This window comes from Pan paniscus, chromosome 13, assembly GCF_029289425.2.
Source record: "Pan paniscus chromosome 13, NHGRI_mPanPan1-v2.0_pri, whole genome shotgun sequence".
Lineage (NCBI taxonomy): Eukaryota > Metazoa > Chordata > Mammalia > Primates > Hominidae > Pan > Pan paniscus.
Window position 1 is genome coordinate 62276152 of NC_073262.2, and position 21170 is coordinate 62297321.

Consider the following 21170-nt stretch of genomic DNA (forward strand, 5'->3'; position numbering starts at 1 on the left):
TCCTCCCCACTCGGCCTCCCAAAGTGCTGGGATTACAGGCGTGAGCCACTGTGCCCAGCCTGATTTAGGTTTTAAGAGGATCACTTTGGTTGCTATGTTGATAATAGACTCTTGGGAGTAGGAGCAGAAGCCATTTAGAAGGCTACTACAAATATCCAAGAAATGATTGTAACCTGGGCCACAGAACAGTGAAAGTGATGAAAAGTGGTGAGAATTCGAATATATTTTCAAAGTAGAGTCAACACAATTTGTTGACGCCTTATAAATGGGATATGAGAGGAGTTAAGATACAGAAAAGAAGAGTCAAGAATGTACACAAGAAAGGAGTCAAGGATGACAGGACATGGTTTAGATCTGTGTCCTCACCAAATCTCATGCTGAAATGTAATCTCCAGTATTAAAAGTGGAGCCTGGTGGGAGGTGATTGGATCATAGGGGTGGACTTCTCATGAATGGCTTAGAACCATACCCTTGGTATTGTTCTTGCAATAGTGAGTTCTTGGGACATCTAGTCATTTAAAAGTGTATAGCACCTGGCCCTCTCTCGCTTGCTCCTGCTTTTCACCATGTGATGTGCCTTCTCCCCCTTCGCCTGCTGTCATGATTGGGAGCTTCCTGAAACCTCCCCAGAAGCAGATGCCACTATACTTCCTGTACAGCCTGCAGAACCATAAGCCACTTAAACCTCTTTTCCTATAAATTACCCAGTCTCAAGTATTTCTTTAAAACAGTGCAAGAGCAGACTAATAAAATAGCGTTTTCTTGGTATGTGCAGTAAGAATGAGTTGTCACTAAGATGGGGAAGACTGTTACAGGGATAGACTTGGAGTGGTAAAGTCAAACTTTTGACACTGAACATGTTAAATTTAAGATGCTTCGTCAGTGTGCAGGTAGAGAAGCCAAGAAGACAAGAAGACAATTGGCTGTAAGAGTAAAGTGGCTTGCTCCACTTCAAAGAATGTGATAGGAAACTTCTATTTTAGGGATATAGTTGCAAAAAACACAATGATTTACAATTAGGGGATCCATCTTCACAGATAAAATATTGTCTGGCCCTCAACAGACACATAAAAAAATATGGCAAATGAATGTGAAAACTGTATTAAATGTTTACATTTATATGCATATGTATTTTTTATGATTTCCTGTTTTGACCTTTTTGATTAAATTAATAGCTATCAAATCCAACTGGATTGGATAAGAAGTCTGTTGCTGTACATTTTGCAAATAATGGTTAAAAGCCATTTTTAAATGTTAAGTATTCATACTAGAAATATTCTAAATATAATGGTTAACAGACTTCTACTTTCTCCTTAATTGTCTATTTCTGATACCCAGAATTATTTAATAAAATCAGTTAGGTATTTCCTACGTGTTAGTTTTATAACTGTAATATAGTGATGCCTTCATTCAATGACTAGGACTTTGTCCCTATGCTAAATGGCGCCAGCCAGACTGCTTTCAAGTTTTTCAGTTTCCTCTTATTAGAAGGCTTGTCAGCTGTGACCTGCTTGCTGCCTAAATGCTTACTTAAAGCTAATCTTTTCAACTTTATTGGCTTAAATAAATGACTTTTTTCTTTACATGTCTACTTATGCCAAATTTTTGGCAAAAGTCACCTTTACATTGCTAACTCAGAAACTTTAAGTATGAGTAAGGCAGATCTCATACTCAGAATCTGAATGTACAAGTCAGTCATTTTATATGTGCTTAGAAGTAGATTATTGTTTTTACACTAATTATTTTACAACATCAACTTTAACTTTAAAATTTCACGTTAAACCTAAGAACCCGTTGCTATTTACTATTAATTTATTGATAATCTATACATTGTGGTAATTATATTACAATTATAATTTTTTACATCTGACACAGCAAAAAAGAATTTGCGAGGATCTCAAGACTAAAAGTTATTACTTAACCCTTGAAAATATCTGTTTTATTTTGTGACCCAAACAGTTTTGTTTTGATTTTTTGTAGGGAAAGTGCTAGGCTATATATACAAACCTGCTGAACAAAAATAAATAAATCATCTACACAGAATTCAGAATTTTTCTTATAAATTACTACTAACCTTGCTACCAAGCTACCTTAAAAGTGTTACCAATTTTCAGTTGAACCAGTTTATCAACTTCAGGCTTCTAAGTTTCTTACTGAAGAAAAAAGAATTTAAGGAAGACCAATAATTATTACCTTTGTTCTGTATATACTGATATAAATGAATTATTTATCTTGAACATTAAAAGACTTAAATCCTAGCACTTTGGGAGGCTGAGGCAGGAGGACTGCTTGAGACTAGGAGTTCAAGAACAACCTGAGCAACAAAATGAGATCCTGTCCCTACTTAAAAATAATATAAAACATTTTTAAAAAACTAAAGAATAACTAAAAACATATTGAAAAATTAAAATTATTCCATATAGAATATACTTAGGCTTGCATAATATAAACTCTAAAACTAAAAAATAAATTGATGTATAAAAGCTAAAATTTAGATCTTCCACTTACAGTTTGATCCTACAAGATCTTACAAGTCTGAAGAGTTCACTACCTAAGAAATAACATTTCTCTCCTCCCTCAAGTACATCTTACAGAATGCCAATAGACATACCTTCCTAAAACCTAAACCTCACTAAACCTAATCATGTCTCTTCCCCTTTTTAACAACTTAATGTAAAAATGGGGGGGAAAAGCTTTAATAATATCCTATCACCTGCAACTTTTTTTTTTTTTTTTTTGGAGACGGAGTATCGCTCTGTAGCCCAGGCTGGAGTGCAGTGGCGCAATCTCGGCTCACTGCAAGCTCCACCTCCCGGGTTCACGCCATTCTCCTGCCTCAGCCTCCTGAGTAGCTGGGACTACAGGCGCCTGCCACCACGCCTGGCTAATTTTTTTTGTATTTTTAGTAGAAATGGGGTTTCACCGTGTTAGCCAGGACGGTCTCGATCTCCTGACCTCGTGATCTGCCCACCTCAGCCTCCCAAAGTGCTGGGATTACAGGCATGAGCCACCATGCTCGAGGCAACTTTCTTAATTGCCTATCTAAACCTCACCTTCCAATGTTATTTGCTAGCACTTCCTGCAATATCTGAACTTTAAGCCTGCCTGTCCTTTCCCACTTTTTACGTCTGGACATACTTCAATTCACTCATCAAAAATTCACTGAAATCTAAACTTTTTAACCAGCTATTATTTACTGACTAAATTACCAAGTTTAAGGCCCAGTGCTGTGTTGTAAATATGTAACTCTTAAGATGCAGTCCTTGCCCTCAAAGTTTAACAATCTGGTGAAATTCTCCCTAAAACCTTACCCCTCTCAGAGCTACCTTTTACATTAAATCTAATTCTCCGGATGTACTTATCATACTATATAGTAATTATTTACATGACTGTTTTCCCCTACTAGTCTGCGAACAGAAAGAAAAGTAACCGCGTTATTCATCTCTGTAGTTCCAGCACCTAGCAAAATGAATTACCAATAGTAGTTGCTCAATGCTGCAATGAATTGTATACAATATATCAAGAGCAAAAACAAAAAATAACAAAAAAAGGCCAGGAGCAGTGGGTAATGCCTGTAATACCAACACTTTGGGAGGCCAGTGTGAGCATACCGCTTGAGCCCTGGAGTGTTAAGATCAGCCTGGGCAACATAGTTGAGACCCGGTCTCTACTAAAAATTACACAAATTAGCCGAACACGGTGGCATGTGTCTGTAGTCCCAGCTACTCGGGAGGCTAAGGCAGAAGGATAGCTTGAGTCTAGAGTTTGAGGCTGCAGTGAGCTACGATTGTACCACTGCACTTCAGCGATTATACCACTGCACTTCAGCCTGGGTGACAGACCAAGACCCTGGATCAAAAGAAAAAAAAAAAACCCCTGCTTGCCAAATGAAACAAAATGTGACAACACCTTACCATTATATAACCATATTTAAATGAGCCTTCATTTTAATCTACAATATAAGATATATTTATGAATTAATGGTGAATCATCTCAATCAACAATAACTCCAAAATAGGCTGGGTGTAGTGGTTCATGCCTGTAATCTCAACACTTTGGGAGGTCAAGGTGAGAGAATCACTTGAGCCCAGGAGTTGGAGGCTGCAGTGGGCTATGATTGGTCACTGCACTCCAGCCTAGGCAACAGAGTAAGATCTACACACACACACACACACACACACACACACACACACACACACCCTCTTAAATATGACCATAGTCCATTATTTCCCCAGTGAAGACAATTGTTCACTGGGGAGGGTCCATCCCAAACTTTGCAGATGTTTAGCACTGCTGGCCCTGCAGACTCAATGTCAATAGCTCGGTTTAGTCATTATGACAAACCAAAACATACAACACATTGAAAATGCTCCCTAGGTGAATAAGCAGCCTCTGAGGTGAGAACCACTGCTTAGCTTTGTGGCTCTTTTTGACTTTATTTACAAATAAATCATATATTCCATAGAGAATACTCGCCATGCATCTCTAAAACAAAAACAAAATGTAAGTAAAATTAAAATTGTAGTATGAAATTATTTCCTCAAATACTGGGAACACATTTTATATAGTCAGCCACTCTACCTTAGGGAGATATACATAAGCAAAAAGACTAAAGGCAGGCTGAAGCAGTAAGGACGAGAAAGAAAATATGGCATCTAAAGTCTACATGCAGATGCCAGAATTAAACAAACTAATTTCTTCAAAAGTAGGATATTCAAGATGATCTTTTAAAATGTGGGAAGAAATCATAAAGAATCTAACTTTTATTAAGAGAACGAGAAAAATTTGCTAACTACTAATATTTAACACATGGATGAAGACTGCTGCCACTCATAGGATTGAATATTAGGCTTTTTATGGCAAGCTACCTGGCAGGAAGAGTGTGAATTCCACATTGTAGAGGAGCTCACAGTGGTATCCTTACTCACACTGCTCAGAATCATAATTTATGGGTCTACAATGAAGTAGATTTATAAATTATACCATTCTAAGCCAACTTTCATAAAAAATGAGGGGGCTTTAAAAAGATTCCTTCCAAAAAAAACATAGATTAAACATAATACTAGTTAACAGAATCACAAGAAATAACACAAAGTGCCAAAGCTGATGCTTTTGCTGCTAGTTATCAGCCACACTGTGAGGAAAAAATGATGATCTCAGCCAAAAAAATAACTATAAATTTAAGAAGAAACTATTTGAGTTACAGTATTTATTATTGTTAACAATCGCCTTAGTTTCTAATTCACTTTGAGAAACTGGCTAATAAGAATATAAAGCATTCACAATTAGCAAAATATCTTAAGACACTGTTTATATAATCTTTATCTCATTCTATTTCATTTATATTTATTAGTGTATATCTGACATAAAATACTAGAATATTAGTAAATGTATATAATCCATAAACAAATATACATATACTGGTGATCCATGCTCCAAAACATTTTTACTGATTGGAAACACAAAATAGTTCTAAGACCATCAATATATAAGACAGGAGTCTAAAATAATGTAGTCTAAGAAGAATTTCCCAAACCTTTAAGTCAACCAGATTTAAGCATACCCAGCAAGGCCGGGCCTGATGGTTCACGCCTGTGATCCCAGCACTTTGGCAGGCCGAGGCAGGCAGACCATTTGAGATCAGGAGTTTGAGACCAGCCTGGCCAATGTGGTGAAACCCCATCTCTACTAAAAATACAAAAATTAGCCAGGCATGCTGGCAGGCACCTGTAATCCCAGCTACTTGGGAGGCTAAGGCAGGAGAATCGCTTGAACCTGGGAGGCATAGGCTGCAGTGAGCCAAGATCATGCCACTGTACTCCAGCCTGGGCAACAAGAGCAAGACTCCATCTCAAAAAACAAAACAAAACAAAACAAAAACCCAGCAAGAACTGGCTATTGTTAATCTTCCACTCAAAAAAAAAAAAAAAAAAAAGTAAAAATGCCTCAAAAATAGGCCAGGTGCAGTGGCTCACGCCTGTAATCCTAGCACTTTGGGAGGCCAAGGTGGGTGGATCACCTGAGGTCAAGAGTTCAAGGCCAGCCTGGCCAGCATGGTGAAACCCCGTCTCTACTAAAAATACAAAAAATTCGCCAGGCATGGTCGTGGGCGCCTATAATCCCAGCTACTAGAGAGGCTGAGGTAGGAGAATTGCTTGAACCCGGGGGGTGGAGGTTGCAGTGAGCCAAGATCGTGCCACTTCACTCCAGCCTGGGAGAAAGAACAAAACTCCGACTCAAAATAAATAAATAAATAAATAAATAAATAAATAAATAGATTGGATATAAGAATTAAAAAATTTTAAGGCAACAATCAGTGAAAAGATGCTTTAACTCAGGGTCCTAAAGCAAAATAATTCCAAAAAGGTGTGCTATTCTCTAATTGCAAAAATGGGGGTGGGCACGGTAGAATGGAAAGAAGCAAATTTTTAGCAATCTCTAGTAGTTCTTCTATTTACAATCTGGACTTTATCAGATTTATTTACGTTTCAAGAGGAAAATAAAAAGTGTAAAACAGCACTTTTAAAAGGCTTCTAACTAGCCTTTAAAGATCATTTTTACATTTAAAATTTTTATTTTTTAAACATTTCTTGAGTTGATAAACATATAACATTAAATATGCTTACATTTAATAGTATTTTAAAGCATTCTTATCAGAGTATAAGATCTACGTCTCTTTCTAGGTTCACTTAAGTAGTATCTGTGAAAACATTTTGTCCACAGTGGGCTGACATGAAATAATATCAAATCTCATTGCCTAAAACTTTTGTAGATGTTACTACCTATGAATAAAAATCACATTATAAACATTTAAAAGTATAACCATTACACAGAAATGAACAGTTCTTTTCCAACTATTAAAAAAGCTCTTTCCTAAAAGCTTTCTAGGCAAATGAACAACTCTGAAGCAAATGAAAATTAAGTTCCAGACTTTTTTTTCTGATCAACAGGCTTCCATTACACACTTACTTCCATTAAAACAGGAGTTGTAATGGGACATGGCAACTACAGGTGAAGAGTTATCTCATTCATTTCAGTTGCTGGGTTTCTTGCCAGTTCCCCAGTCTACTTCTGTTTCTATGGCAACAAATGTAGGATAAGGAAAACAGAAGGAACACTTTAAGATAACAGCTAAGTGGTGAAAGTCAAAGTATTGAATGGCATATACAGTAATTTAATTTTAAGAAAATAATCTAAAATATAAAAAGAAGGAAATTGCAGTTCATACAACCTTAAAAATACTCAAAGGGAGGAAGGACCTTGCCATTCCAGTATTTTTTCCTTGATTGTTTTCATGAAAACATATTTAAATTTTACTGATAACTTTTCTAGAAATTTGATTCCACTCCTACTATGGGTGGCCCAAAACTCAAAAAACAAAAACCAGAAATCACCAAATGTCCAGATTCATTTTCCAGCAAAAATCACGGTACTTTAAGTAATGCTTTTTAAAAAATATTCTATCATATTTTGTGATCCTAGTTAGGAATTTACTTTAAACTCTTTCTTTAAAATAATTGATTCTAACATGGCCCTTTAAGCTAAGCAAAGCAGCTACATTCAAGCTCGAGACGAGGCTGGGCAGCAAGGCAAGACGCTATCTCTATAAAAATTTTTAAAATTAGCCAGGCATGATGGTGGGTGCCTGTATTCCCAGCTACTCAAGAGGTTGAGGCGTGAAGATCTGTTGAGCCTGGGAGGTTGAGGCTGCAGTGAGTCATGGGTGCACCACCAAACTCCACCTGGACAACAGAGTGAGACCTGTCTCAAACAAACAAAAAAACAAAAAAAAAAAGAAAAAAAAAAGAAATAAACCCATCTGTTAATATGAATCTTTCATATAGATATACTGCATATCAATAAATTACATACAGCGTGTCTGGAATAGAAGTTTCTTCTGTAGATTTACTAAGTAATTCTGGGATCATGTTAAGTCTGTAAATATTCAGTATCATGAATTTTAATTACTTATTTATTTATTTTTAGAGACAGGGTCTTGCTATACTGCCCAGGCTGGTCTTGAACTCCTAGGCTCAAGCCATTCTCCTGCCTCAGCTTCCCAGTGCTGGGATTACAGGCGTGAGCCACCGCACCTGGCCCAATATCATGACTTTAACAGATCTTTTAAACTGCTTGTTCTTTTTCAAGTTGCTCTATGTTCAAATTATCTTCTTTCCTCTTTCACAACATTCTCATTCTAAAAAGAGACTCTGTCTCTCTCTCAACTCTCACCCACTCACTTTGGTGGAAGGAAGCTGCCATGTCAGACACAGCACCATGGAAATGACCATGTGATCAAGAACTATGTCCTCCCACCAACAGAACAGGGACAAGGAAAAAAGGCATGCCAAGAACTATATGAGCTTGGAAGCAGATCTTCTAGCCCCAGTTGAGCCTTGCAATGACTGCTGCCCCAACTGACAGCGTGACAGCCACCTCTTGAGAGATCTTAAGCCAAAACACCTAACTAAGCCACTAAGAGATTCCTGAACTACAGAAACTCCAATAACAAATATGTTTTACCCTGTTAAGTTTTGAAATATTTGCTAAACAGAAATAGATAAATTGATAAAGTATCTTATTCATCTCTTTATTCCCTCTTACCCCAACACTGAGTTCCTTGCCGGGAGAAGATACTTGGCAAGTAAATGATGAAGCAAAGCCTTAAGATTTGTGATGCGGTTTGGCCAAAACTCATGCCAAATGGGCTTACTCTACTGCTAAGGGAAACAAAAATTTAAGCCCCTAACTCCATATGAAAACTAAAGTAATAAAAAGAAAATACATGTTCACTTAATAAAACATATGATATGCTAATCTGTATCATCAGAGAACAAAGAGTATGTCCAAAATCTATATTTCCACCTTTAAATCTATCATTATTTTCCTCAGTGATCATGCAAACTTTGACCAAATCTCTGTATTTTATCTTTGTAGAATCTGGAATGTACTTCTATGTATTCCATCAGTTGAAATCTTACCCCTCTTAGGATAATGTTCCTGCGAGGAAAAATTATGGAAGACTTTAACAAAGGGAAAAAAAAATTATGTCCTATCTAGGGCATCATACCAAGTTATCCGTCCCTTTCACTATCCTTTTTGTTTTGGGGGTTGTTTTTTGTGGTAAAATACACATACCAGTAGTCCCCACTTATCCACATTTTCACTGTGAGGCTTCAGTTACGAGCAGTTGGCCAACGTCCAAAAATATTAAAAAGCAAATTTTAGGAATCAACAATTCACAAGTTTTAAATTGTGTGCCATTTTGAGTGGCATGATGAAATTTCATGCCTTCCCCCTCAATCCTGCCTGGGACACAAATCATCCCTTTATCCAGCATATCCACTCTATAAACGCTACCTGCCTGTTAGTCACCTAATAGTTGTCTAGCTATTAGATTGACAAAACATAGTCATCCACTGGGGGTTAGGCAGCATCCACTGAGTGTCTTGGAACGTATCTCCTCAGGGACAAGGCAGGGACTACTGTAATATAAAATTTGCCATTTTTGCCAGTTTTTTAAAAAGCCTACATTCTCCTATCCAAGTACTAACCGGGCCTGTCCCTGCTTTGCTTTAGAAATTAGAGATCGGGCACATACTTTAACCATTTTTAAGTGTACAATTAGCTGGCATTAAGTTCATTCACAACACTGTGCAACCTCCACCACTATCCATTTCCAGGCCTTTCAATTCTCTTTGAACTAAATTCTCAGACAATAAAAACACTGAACTTCTAATATTCTGCATGTGCATTAAAAAACAAAAAGTAGGCCGGGCGCGGTGGCTCACGCCTGTAATCCCAGCACTTTGGAAGGCCGAGGCAGGCGGCCTACCTTGTGGTCAGGGGATCGAGACCATCCTGGCTAACACGGTGAAACCCCGTCTATACTAAAAATACAAAAAAATTAGCCAGGCGTGGTAGCGGGAGCCTGTAGTCCCAGCTACTCCGGAGGCTAAGGCAGGAGAATGGCATGAACCCGGGAGGCGGAGCTTGCAGTGAGCTGAGATCGCGGCACCGCGCTCCAGCCTGGGCAACAGAGCGAGACTCCGTCTCAAAAAAAAAGTAATTAGAAAAACTAAGTATTTTAGTTTTTAATCTTAAGAACCCAAGTTTACAAAAGAAAGGTAAATCTTTGGCAAATGGGACTAATTTAATAAATTCTAATTTTAAAAACTTATGGCTTTAACCAATCGGACAAGCTAGCATTAATCCTTAAAGTTTACAACATGAAACAGATAAATTCCCATGTTCAAGTAAATTGAGTCATTATTTTGATAGTTTTTTTTTTTTTCTTGACATGTAATCTTGCTTTGTTGCCCAGGATGGAGTGCAGTGGCATGATTATGGCTTGCTGCAGCCTCCGCCTCACAGGCTCCAGGGATCCTCCCAGCTCAGTCTCCCAAGTGGCTGGGACTACAGGCGCGTGCCAACATACCCAGTGAATTTTTTGTAGTTTTTGTAGAGACAGGGCTTCACCATGTTGCCCAGGCTGGTCTCAAACTCCTAAGCTCAAGCTGTTTGCCTGCCTTAGCCTCCCAAAGTGCTGGGATTACAGGCCCAAGCCACCGGGCATGGCCCAACAAATTTTTATTTCAACAGTAAGTATATTTTGCAGCATGGCAGCTTGAAGATAATTTTCAAATCTTTAGGTAGCCTAAAACCTTGGACTGATATTAAATAATTATTCAATGCATAATAACTTCTAAGCAAAATACTGAAACATTGATTACTATGCATCCTTTTAAACATCCTTTTAAACTATGCATCCGTTTTTTTTAAACGGAGTTTTGCTCTTGTTGCCCAGGCTGGAGTGCAATGGCATGACCTCGGCTCACCGCAACCTCCGCCTCCTGGGTTCAAGCGATTCTCCTGCCTCATCCTCCTGAGTAACTGGGATCACAGGCATGCACCACCACACCTGGCTAATTTTGTATTTTTAGTAGAGATGGGGTTTTTCCATGTTGGTCAGGCTGGTCTCAAACTCCTGACCTCAGGTGATCTGCCCACCTCGGCCTCCCAAAGTGCTGGGATTACAGGCTAAACATACACTTTTGTTTCTTGTTTTTATATACTAATGACAAGCTGTTTTAGGTCATGTTAGTGGAAATGTCAATTTTTGCCACTTTAAGAGGCGAAAAAGAGGTATGCGTGCTGTAAAAAGTGGCGTTGTGTGTGCTCATGAATTCTACTAGTCTGCTAAAATGCTGGTATATGACACAGTTCTCAATTATTCACCTCCAACTTTTCTCTGTAAAACAGAAATTAGTCACTTCAACTAAAAGTTACAATTAATATGATTCATTGAAATCTGTTATGTAAGTTTAGCCTAAAGCTGTCTCTTTACATATTTTAAATTCAGCCTAGAGGTTTCTCTGTACATTCTGAACTATATCTAACAAGCGGAGGTACTAACAGTCCACAGCCCACTCTTGTGCCAGTCACCCAGTTTTGGCATATCAAATGTGGCCAACTGTTCCAACTGTGTTTAACTAAGGCAAATACCAAGCTGTAACCAATCCAGCTATTTCTGTACCTCACTTACGTTTTCTGTATGTCACTTCCTTTTTGTGTCCATAAATCTTCTTCCACCACTTGGCTACGCTGGAGTCTCTGAGCTTACTCTGGCTTGGGAGGCTGCTTGATTCGTGAATTGTTCTTTGCTCAATTAAACACTTAAATAAATTTGGCTGAAGTCTTTCTTTTAACAGACTATACCAGGAGCTACAATGACACGGAATCACAGCTCGGTACGTGCATTTATTTTAAAGGAAAAGGAGTAGTATTGTCCTAAAGAACGGATTCTTGTGCATTTTGGTCTCCTGGCCTCTTTACACTCTTAGGACTTGTTAAAGACTCCAAAAGAGTTTTCATTGTACATAGGTTGTAAGTCTTGATGTTTACCATATTGGAAATTAAGACTCAGAAATATTTTAAGCGCTTATTTACTGTTTCATTTGAAGACAACAGTGAATGCTCATGGGTAGGAAGAATCAATATTGTGAAAATGGCCATACTGCCCAAGGTAATTTACAGATTCAATGCCATCCCCATCAAGCTACCAATGACTTTCTTCACAGAATTGGAAAAAACTACTTTAAACTTCATATGGAACCAAAAAAGAGCCCGCATCGCCAAGTCAATCCTAAGCCAAAAGAACAAAGCTGGAGGCATCACACTACCTGACTTCAAACTATACGACAAGGCTACAGTAACTAAAACAGCATGGTACTGGTACCAAAACAGAGATATAGATCAATGGAACAGAACAGAGCCCTCAGAAATAACGCCACTTACCTACAACTATCTGATCTTTGACAAACCTGAGAAAAACAAGCAATGGGGAAAGGATTCCCTATTTAATAAATGGTGCTGGGAAAACTGGCTAGCCATATGTAGAAAGCTGAAACTGGATCCCTTCCTTACACCTTATACAAAAATCAATTCAAGATGGATTAAAGATTTAAACGTTAGACCTAAAACCATAAAAACCCTAGAAGAAAACCTAGGCATTACCATTCAGGACATAGGCGTGGGCAAGGACTTCATGTCCAAAACACCAAAAGCAATGGCAACAAAAGCCAAAATTGACAAATGGGATCTAATTAAACTAAAGAGCTTCTGCACAGCAAAAGAAACTACCATCAGAGTGAACAGGCAACCTACAACATGGGAGAAAATTTTCGCATCCTACTCATCTGACAAAGGGCTAATATCCAGAATCTACAATGAACTCAAACAAATTTACAAGAAAAAAACAAACAACCCCATCAAAAAGTGGGCGAGGGACATGAACAGACACTTCTCAAAAGAAGACATTTATGCAGCCAAAAAACACATGAAAAAATGCTCATCATCACTGGCCATCAGAGAAATGCAAATCAAAACCACTATGAGATATCATCTCACACCAGTTAGAATGGCAATCATTAAAAAGTCAGGAAACAACAGGTGCTGGAGAGGATGTGGAGAAATAGGAACACTTTTACACTGTTGGTGGGACTGTAAACTAGTTCAACCATTGTGGAAGTCAGTGTGGCGATTCCTCAGGGATCTAGAACTAGAAATACCATTTGACCCAGCCATCCCATTACTGGGTATATACCCAAAGGACTATAAATCATGCTGCTATAAAGACACATGCACACGTATGTTTATTGCGGCATTATTCACAATAGCAAAGACTTGGAACCAACCCAAATGTCCAACAATGATAGACTGGATTAAGAAAATGTGGCACATATACACCATGGAATACTATGCAGCCATAAAAAATGATGAGTTCATGTCCTTTGTAGGGACATGGATGAAACTGGAAACCATCATTCTCAGTAAACTATCGCAAGAACAAAAAACCAAACACCGCATATTCTCACTCATAGGTGGGAATTGAACAATGAGATCACATGGACACAGGAAGGGGAATATCACACTCTGGGGACTGTGGTGGGGAGGGGGGAGGGATAGCATTGGGAGATATACCTAATGCTAGATGACGAGTTAGTGGGTGCAGCGCACCAGCATGGCACACGTATACATATGTAACTAACCTGCACAATGTGCACATGTACCCTAAAACTTAAAGTATAATTTAAAAAAAAAAAGACAACAATGATTAATATATTGCATTTTAGCAAATTTTAGTATTTTTATAAAAATATGTGTGACACCATAGATCCTGTTAGAAGCACGGCCCTAAAGTTTGTTCAAGAATATAAAAGACAATGAAGGGCCTAACCTAGAAAGTAAATTTGTCTTGATTTGTAACAGCTAACATAGAAAAGAAGCTACCAAACATTTTATTTTTGTTTTTTCTCCATTTATTTATTTTTTTCTATTTTTAAATTTTTTATTTCCATAGGGCATTGGGGAACAGGTGAGGTTTGGTTACATGAGTGGTGATCTGTGAGATTTTGGTGCACCCAACACCTGAGCAGTATACACTGCATACAATTTGTAATCTTTTATCCCTCAGCCCCACTTCCTACCCTTTCCCCCTGAATCCCCAAAGTCCACTGTGTCATTCTTATGCCTTTGCATCCTCGTATCATAACTTAGCTCCCACTTATGAGTGAGAACATATGATGTTTGGTTTTCCATTCCTGGGTTACTTCACTTAGAATAATAGTCTCCAATCTTATCCAAGTTGCTGCAAATGCCATTAATTCATATCTTTTTCATATAATGACTTCTTTTCCTCTGGGCAGATACTCAGAAGTGGGATTGCTGGATCAAATGGTTGTTCTACTTTTAGTTCTTTAAGGAATCTCCACACTGTTTTCCATAGTGGTTGTACTAGTTTACATTCCTACCAACAGTGTAGAAGTGTTCACTGTTCACCGCATCCATGCCAACATCTATTATTTTTTGGCTTTTTGATTATGGCCATTCTTGCATGAGTAAGGTGGTATTGCATTGTGGTTTTGATTTGCATTTCCCTGATCAATAGTGATGTTGAGCATTTTTTCATGTTTGTTGGCCACTTGTATATCTTCTTTTGAGAATTGTCTACTCATGTCCTTAGCCCACTTTTTGATGGGATTGTTTTTTTCTTGCAAATTTGAGTATTTAAAATGTTCGAAACATTTTAAAGTTTAGAAAATTTCACTCAACATTGATGGACTTGCTTCCTTAGAATACTAGTTAATTCCTTCATCTTCAATGTGAAAGGCTATTCTATACCTTCTGTGTAAAGTGCCTAAATAGCAGAAATTCTGTATCCTAACAGAATAATTTTCTGTGCTTATGTTGAGTTCATTATGTCCTTGATCATCTAAAGAAACAAAAATGAATAGCTTCCTCCTCAGGTATGAAACAGGTAAGGTCTTACCTTTTTAAAATTTTTTTTTGGTGGAGTCTTGCTCCGTTGCCCAGGCTGGAGTGCAGTGACGCGATGTCAGCTCACTGCGACCTTCGCCTTCCAGGTTCAAGCGATTCCCTGCCTCAGCATCCCAAGTAGCTGGGATTTCAGGCATGTGCCACCACACCCTCAGGTTATCTGCCCGCCTTGGCCTCCCAAAGTGATGGGATTACAGGAGTGAGCCACCTCCTCCAGCCAGGTTTTCCCTTCTCTGTGTATGTTTATTGTTACTTTGATTAAATAAGTAACCAAAGCTTGTTTCTCAGGCAGCCACGACTCTATCTCAATCAAACCCCAAATATCCTAACAACTCTCTATTTGCATTCCCCCAATCACATCCTAAATACAGAAAAATAAAACTTTCACAATACACTAAATACACTAAACTATCTTTGAGATTTCCCAGAGTGCCTCAATAAGACCACATAGACCTATTCTTTTTTTTTTTTTTTCTGAGACGGAGTCTCGCTCTGTCACCTAGGCTGGATGCAGTGGCACGATCTCTGCTCACTGCAATCTCTGCCTCCCGGGTTCAAGCGATTCTCCTGCCTCAGCCTCCCGAGTAGCTGGTACTACAGGCGCCTGCCACCACGCCCAGCTCATTTTTGTATTTTTAGTAGAGACAGGGTTTCACCATATTGGCTGGGCTGGTCTTGAACTCCTGATCTTGTGATCCACCCACCTCAGCCTCCCAAAGTGCTAGGACTACAGGCGTGAGCCACTACGCCTGGCCGACTTATTCTTTCACCTCATAAAAAAAGAGCTGCTGGAAAGAATTGGGTTTACTTGATATGTTACTCTCATAAGAATTGCATGGGAACAGTGTCAAATCAAAAGAGATATTTAGCTTTTCCTAAGTTAAGATTATATAGATAACACGTTATTAGTACAAATATTTCAGAAAACTTATGTTTTATGAGAAATCCCTGGGAATGTGTCAATGTCTTTACTGTCCATTATAATTTCACTCTTGGGGGAAATACTGATCAAAAACTCAAGAAATAATTACAGGCAGGTGTGGTGGCTCACACCTGTAATCCCAACACTTTGGGAAGCCCAGGTGGGTAGATTACAAGGTCAGGAGTTTGAGACCAGCCCGGCCAAACAGACCAGCCTGGCCAACATGGTGAAGCCCTGTCTCTACTAAAAATACAAAAATTAGCCAGGCACCTGTAATCCCACCTACTCGGGAGGCTGAAGGAGTTGCTTGAACCCGGGAGGCAGAGGTTGCAGTGTGCCAAGATTGAGCCACTGCATTCCAGCCAGGGAGACAAGAGTGAGACTCTGTCACAAAAATAAGTAAATAAATAAATAAAATATAGCTGTTAACTGGGTGTGGTGGCAAGAGTGAAACTGTCTCATAAATACATACATACATACATACATAAAATATAGCTGTTAACTGGGTGTGGTGGCTCATGCCTGTAATTCTAGCACTTTGGGAGGCCAGGGAGGGAGGATCACTTGAGGACCAGCCTGGCCAACATGGCAAAACCCCATCTCTACTAAAAATACAAAAATTACCTGGGCTTGGGGGCACACGCCTGTAATCCCAGCTACTCAACTTATTGAGCAACTGACGTTTTACCTAGAGTGTCATATTTGAGAACGATGCTTACTTAAACAGGTACAAGTTACTTTTAAGGAACTAATGTTGACTTTACGAGCCCTCCCTGGAAAACTAGCCTGGTCCCTGTCTTACAGGGACTCAGCCTTTTAGGTGATAAGGAAGATCACTTTCTGGCAGGCCACACAAACTTAAGAAATCTGAGGGACTGCCGAGCGCGGTGGCTCAAGCCTGTAATCCCAGCACTTTGGAAGGCTGAGGCAGGCGGATTACCTGAGGCTGGGAGTTTGAGACCAGCCTGACCAACATGGAGAAACCCCGTCTCTACTAAAAAGACAAATTTAGCCAGGTGTGGTGGTGCATGCCTGTGATCCCAGCTACTCAGGAGGCTGAGGCAGGAGAATCGCTTGAACCTGGGAGGTGGAGGTTGCTGTGGGCCGACATTGTGCCATTGCACTCCAGCCTGGGCAACAAGAGGGAAACGGTCTCAAAAAAAAAAAGAAAAAAGAAAAAAGGAAATCTGGGGCCTGGCATGGTGGCTCACGCCTGTAATCCCAGCAGTTTGTGAGGCTGAGGCAGGCGGATCACGAGGTTAGGAGATCGAGGCCATCCTGGCTAACACGGTGAAACCCCATCTCTACTAAAAATACAAAAAATTAGCCGGGCGTGGTAGCGGAAGCCTGTAGTCCCAGCTACTCGGGAGGCTGAGGCAGGAGAATGGTGTGAACCCGGGAGGTGGAGTTTGCAGTGAGCTCAGATCGCGCCACTGCACTCCAGCCTGGGCGACAGAGCGAGACTCCTTCTCAAAAAAAAAGAAAAAGAAAAAGAAAGAAAGAAAGAAATCTGAGGGATAATTGGGGGTACTATAGTAGGTAAAATCTCGTAGAATGTCCCAGGCTTGCTTTCTAGCCTGAGGAGAGGAAATATCAGTAATTTTTAAATGTCCTAGCTCAGATTCCTTAGAAAAAGTTCGAAAGTTAATTTTGTAGCTTTAGTAGTTGTACATAGTGCATAGGCTCAAGGATACACGCAAGTTAACTCAAGGAAGCCTGTGTAGTTAATATTTTTGCACACCTATGTAAATAAGCCATACCTCATGAGACCAGCCTTTTGGGGGTGATCAGGAAAAATCTTTAAGATAATTATTGTATGATCACATTGCTACAAAATCTTACCAGAACCATTCCTGCCAAACAATTCAGAAACAAATATAATTCCCTAACAAATTTAGGAATATATGATTATCCATAAAAATCAAGAATATACAAATTAAAATAATAATATTCCCACTGTTAAAAAAAATGAAAAAATATTCTCAACTTCCAATTGCAAGAGTATACAAAATGATACTAATTCTTCTGAGGGGGATTTTTGTGGATATGTGAAAAGAGCCTTTAAAATCTGAATAACATACATTCACATGATCTTGTCCCGAAATCCACCAAACAGGACAAAAAGGACCAAAATTAGTGTGGGAACCAGGGAAAATACCAGTACTATTTTAATAAGACTGATTCTATATGCATATGCCCTAAGAGGGCAAGGTTCACAATTTAGTAAGTAAGGGAATATTCAGAAATGTCCTAACCCATAACTTTCATAGTTGCCGTTTAGAATCATGGGGGGCCTATAAAGAGAAGTGGGGGGAATCACAGATCTTGGGACACATGTTTGCAAAGCAGAATATAATCGAGCTACTTTTTTGGCCTCATCGTTTTTATTTTTCTCAACCTTTCATTAGAGTTGAGGAGACAGCTTTGAAGGTGAGGATCAAATCTGACTAAGCAGACAAAAGCTCTGACTCATCACACAAAACTCATAATCCACAGGATTACAGAGAGTCATTCTCTCCCTCCTCCCACTCACATCTTCAGGTGTGCCAAGTTCTCCCTAAAGCAGGGAAACTGCTAAAATCGAAGTTCCACCCTCACATATAGAACAACAGCAAAGATCTCAAGAGACTCAGAGAAAAAGTTCTAGGAAAAAATATATGTAAACTATACTTCCTGTTGCCTAGCTCTTCTTGCCCCTTATTCCAAATGTTTAAAATGATCAACATCTATACCTGTAGCACAAATCATAAAACAAGGAACCAAAAAAACCCCTTCAACAACACTGAGGTAAACAAGCATTACCAGTTTCCCAAGCATTTAATAAAATTCAACTTCCTTTCCCGATTTTTAAAAAGTTTAAAGAATCACTTGCACCTGGGAGGTCAAGGCTGCAGTGAGCCTAGATTGTGCCACTGCACTCCAGAATGGGTGACAGAGTGATACCCTGTCTCAAAAGAAAAAAAAAAAAAGGCTGGGTGCGGTGGCTCACGCCTGTAATCCCAGCACTTCGGGAGGCCGAGGCAGGTGGATCACAAGGTCAGGAGTTCAAGACCAGCCTGGCCAACATGGAGAAACCCCGCCTCTACTAAAAATACAAAAATTAGGCAGGTGTGATGGCAGGTGCCTGTAATTCCAGCTACTCGGGAGGCTGAGGCAGGAGAATCACTTGAACCTGGGAGGCAGAGGTTGCAGTGAGCCGAGATTGTGCCATTGTACTCCAGCCTGGGCGACAGGAGCGAAACTCTGTCTCAAAATAAAAAAAAAGATAGAAATAGATGCATGCTTGCTTAACATGATCTTTAAAAATACATATAACAAATCAAAAGGTAATATCATAAAAGAAGTTTAAGTACTAGAATCATTTCCAAAGTCAGGAAAAGATAAGAGTGCCCAATGTTACCAACACATTGCAAATAGTAGTCAGCTTAATTTCATTCTTTATACAATAAAGTTACAAATACTAAAGGTGGCAAAATTATCTTTGTTTGTATATGATTATATATCTAGAAAACCCTAGAAAATCAACTGAAAAATTATTAAAAACAATAAGAGTAATTCAATCAACAGTCGGTAGGATGTTTTGGGGAAAACTGGAGTCTTCTGGAAGAAAAATAAGTTGGGAATCTAAACTTCACTTCTTTCACTTAGACTCCACCATGCATGAAGATTTCAGTTTAAAGCAAGATAAACCTAGGAGCCATAAATGAAAAAAATGATACACTGGTCTTCTATACCCATATTTCTCGCTATATTGGAAACAACAGTCTGGGGGTAAAAAAATTCCACCATACATATCAGAAATGGGAGTGAGAAACAGGAAGAGGAAAGGAGGAAAAGGAGAACTAAAATAGATAACCTAGCATTGGTATGCTAGAGCTTGCTCATAGTGGCTCACAAGAGTCAACTGATAATTCTTGGGAATTCTTGAAATCTAGTTGTTAAAAACAATCATTATTAATTAAATTATATAAACTTACAGTCAATAAATTATAATAGGGTAATAAACACTCAAAACATTACTTCCTAATTATTTTGCATTTTATTATTTATGCTGTAGGAAGTTATTTACATCTATAGTATGGTTATGATGAAAATACTATACAATGATTGTACAACTACATTTCTCAACTTTGTTCAATGGCATTAAGTTGTAGGATTGAAACAGGCCATGGTGGCAGTTTTTACACAAGCAAAAGACACTACAAATCAAGGCTCTCTTTGCCACATATACAAACCAGTTAATATTTTCCAGAATACCATAAAATATTCATATTCTTTGACCCAGCAATTCAAGCTCTAAGAATGAATCCTACAGAAATAACTTAGAATAAAAAAAGCTGAGGGATGTTTGATGATATTTCATCCCATCATATAATAACATAAAGTGAGGCTAGGCATTGTGGCTCACACCTATAATCCCAACACTTTGGAAGGCTGAGGAGGGTGGACTGCTTCAGGCCAGGAGTTCAAGACCAGCCAGGTCAATATAGTGAAACCCAATGTCTAATAAAAATACAAAAATTAGCCGGGCATGGTGGCATGTGCCACTAGTCCCAGCTACTTGGGAGGCTGAGGCAGGGGAAGTGCTTGAAACCAGCAGGCGGAGGTTGCAATGAGCCGAGATCGCACCACTGCACTCCAGCCTAGGCAACAGAGCGAGATTCCGTCTCAAAAAAACAAAAACAAAAACAAAAAACTTAAATGCCCTAAGATTGGATAAATTATTCAGTCTTTTAAAATACTTAATGACAAGAGAAAATGCTCATGATATAATCCAAATAATTAAGAGCTAATAAACAACGGAGAATGCAAAAACTACATAACAGCTACTTTGTAAAAATACATACATTTTAAAAATGGAAATTAAAACTTGTTTTATTTAAAATGCCGTAAGGAGGCATTTCTGTTAGAAGAAATGCTAATATTTGGAACTAGGACTCTCTGAAATTTCTTTCCTCAAGCTCCAATTTCACCACTATGCATTCCCACATTTTTTCTTTCCCTCTAGTTACAATGAAAGAGTATCTCTCATTCTAGTTCGTGATAATCAGTCTAACATGGATCTGGAACCCATTTCTTCCCATTTCTTACAGAATCTCTGAATTATATCCTCTGCCCCTGTATCTTCATTCACCCTGTTAAAAAAAATCATCTTCCTATATTTCCTTCCCAGAAACTACCAAATTTCTTTTCCTCCTCCTTACAAAAAAAAAAAAAAACAAAACCCCAAAACTATTTAAACATGTTTCCATTTCTATAGCTTTAATCCAAACCACTCCACTGAAACTATTAATGCCAAGGTCACTAATGTCCTTGTCACTTAATCCAGTGGATTATTTTAGTTCTTTCTTAGGTAATACCACAGACGCATTTCACTCTATGGCCACTCCTGTCATTTTCATCTTTTGCA

The 21170-nt window shown here is 38.7% G+C and overlaps 1 protein-coding gene across 8 annotated transcripts in view; it reads right to left on the reverse strand.

The window, feature by feature from the left end:
- Positions 1–21170, reverse strand: part of BAZ2B (bromodomain adjacent to zinc finger domain 2B) — a 399198-nt gene that overhangs the window by 271722 nt on the left and 106306 nt on the right. Inside the window, exon 1 of one of the 8 annotated variants that reach the window (XM_055108625.1) lies at positions 6970–7074. The exons of 6 other annotated variants lie outside the window; for them this stretch is intronic. The gene's annotated coding sequence lies outside the window, so the exon portion shown is untranslated. Of the gene's footprint in view, positions 1–6969; positions 7075–21170 lie in introns of those variants that run through there. One more of the 8 variants, XM_063595388.1, reaches the window with a different exon arrangement.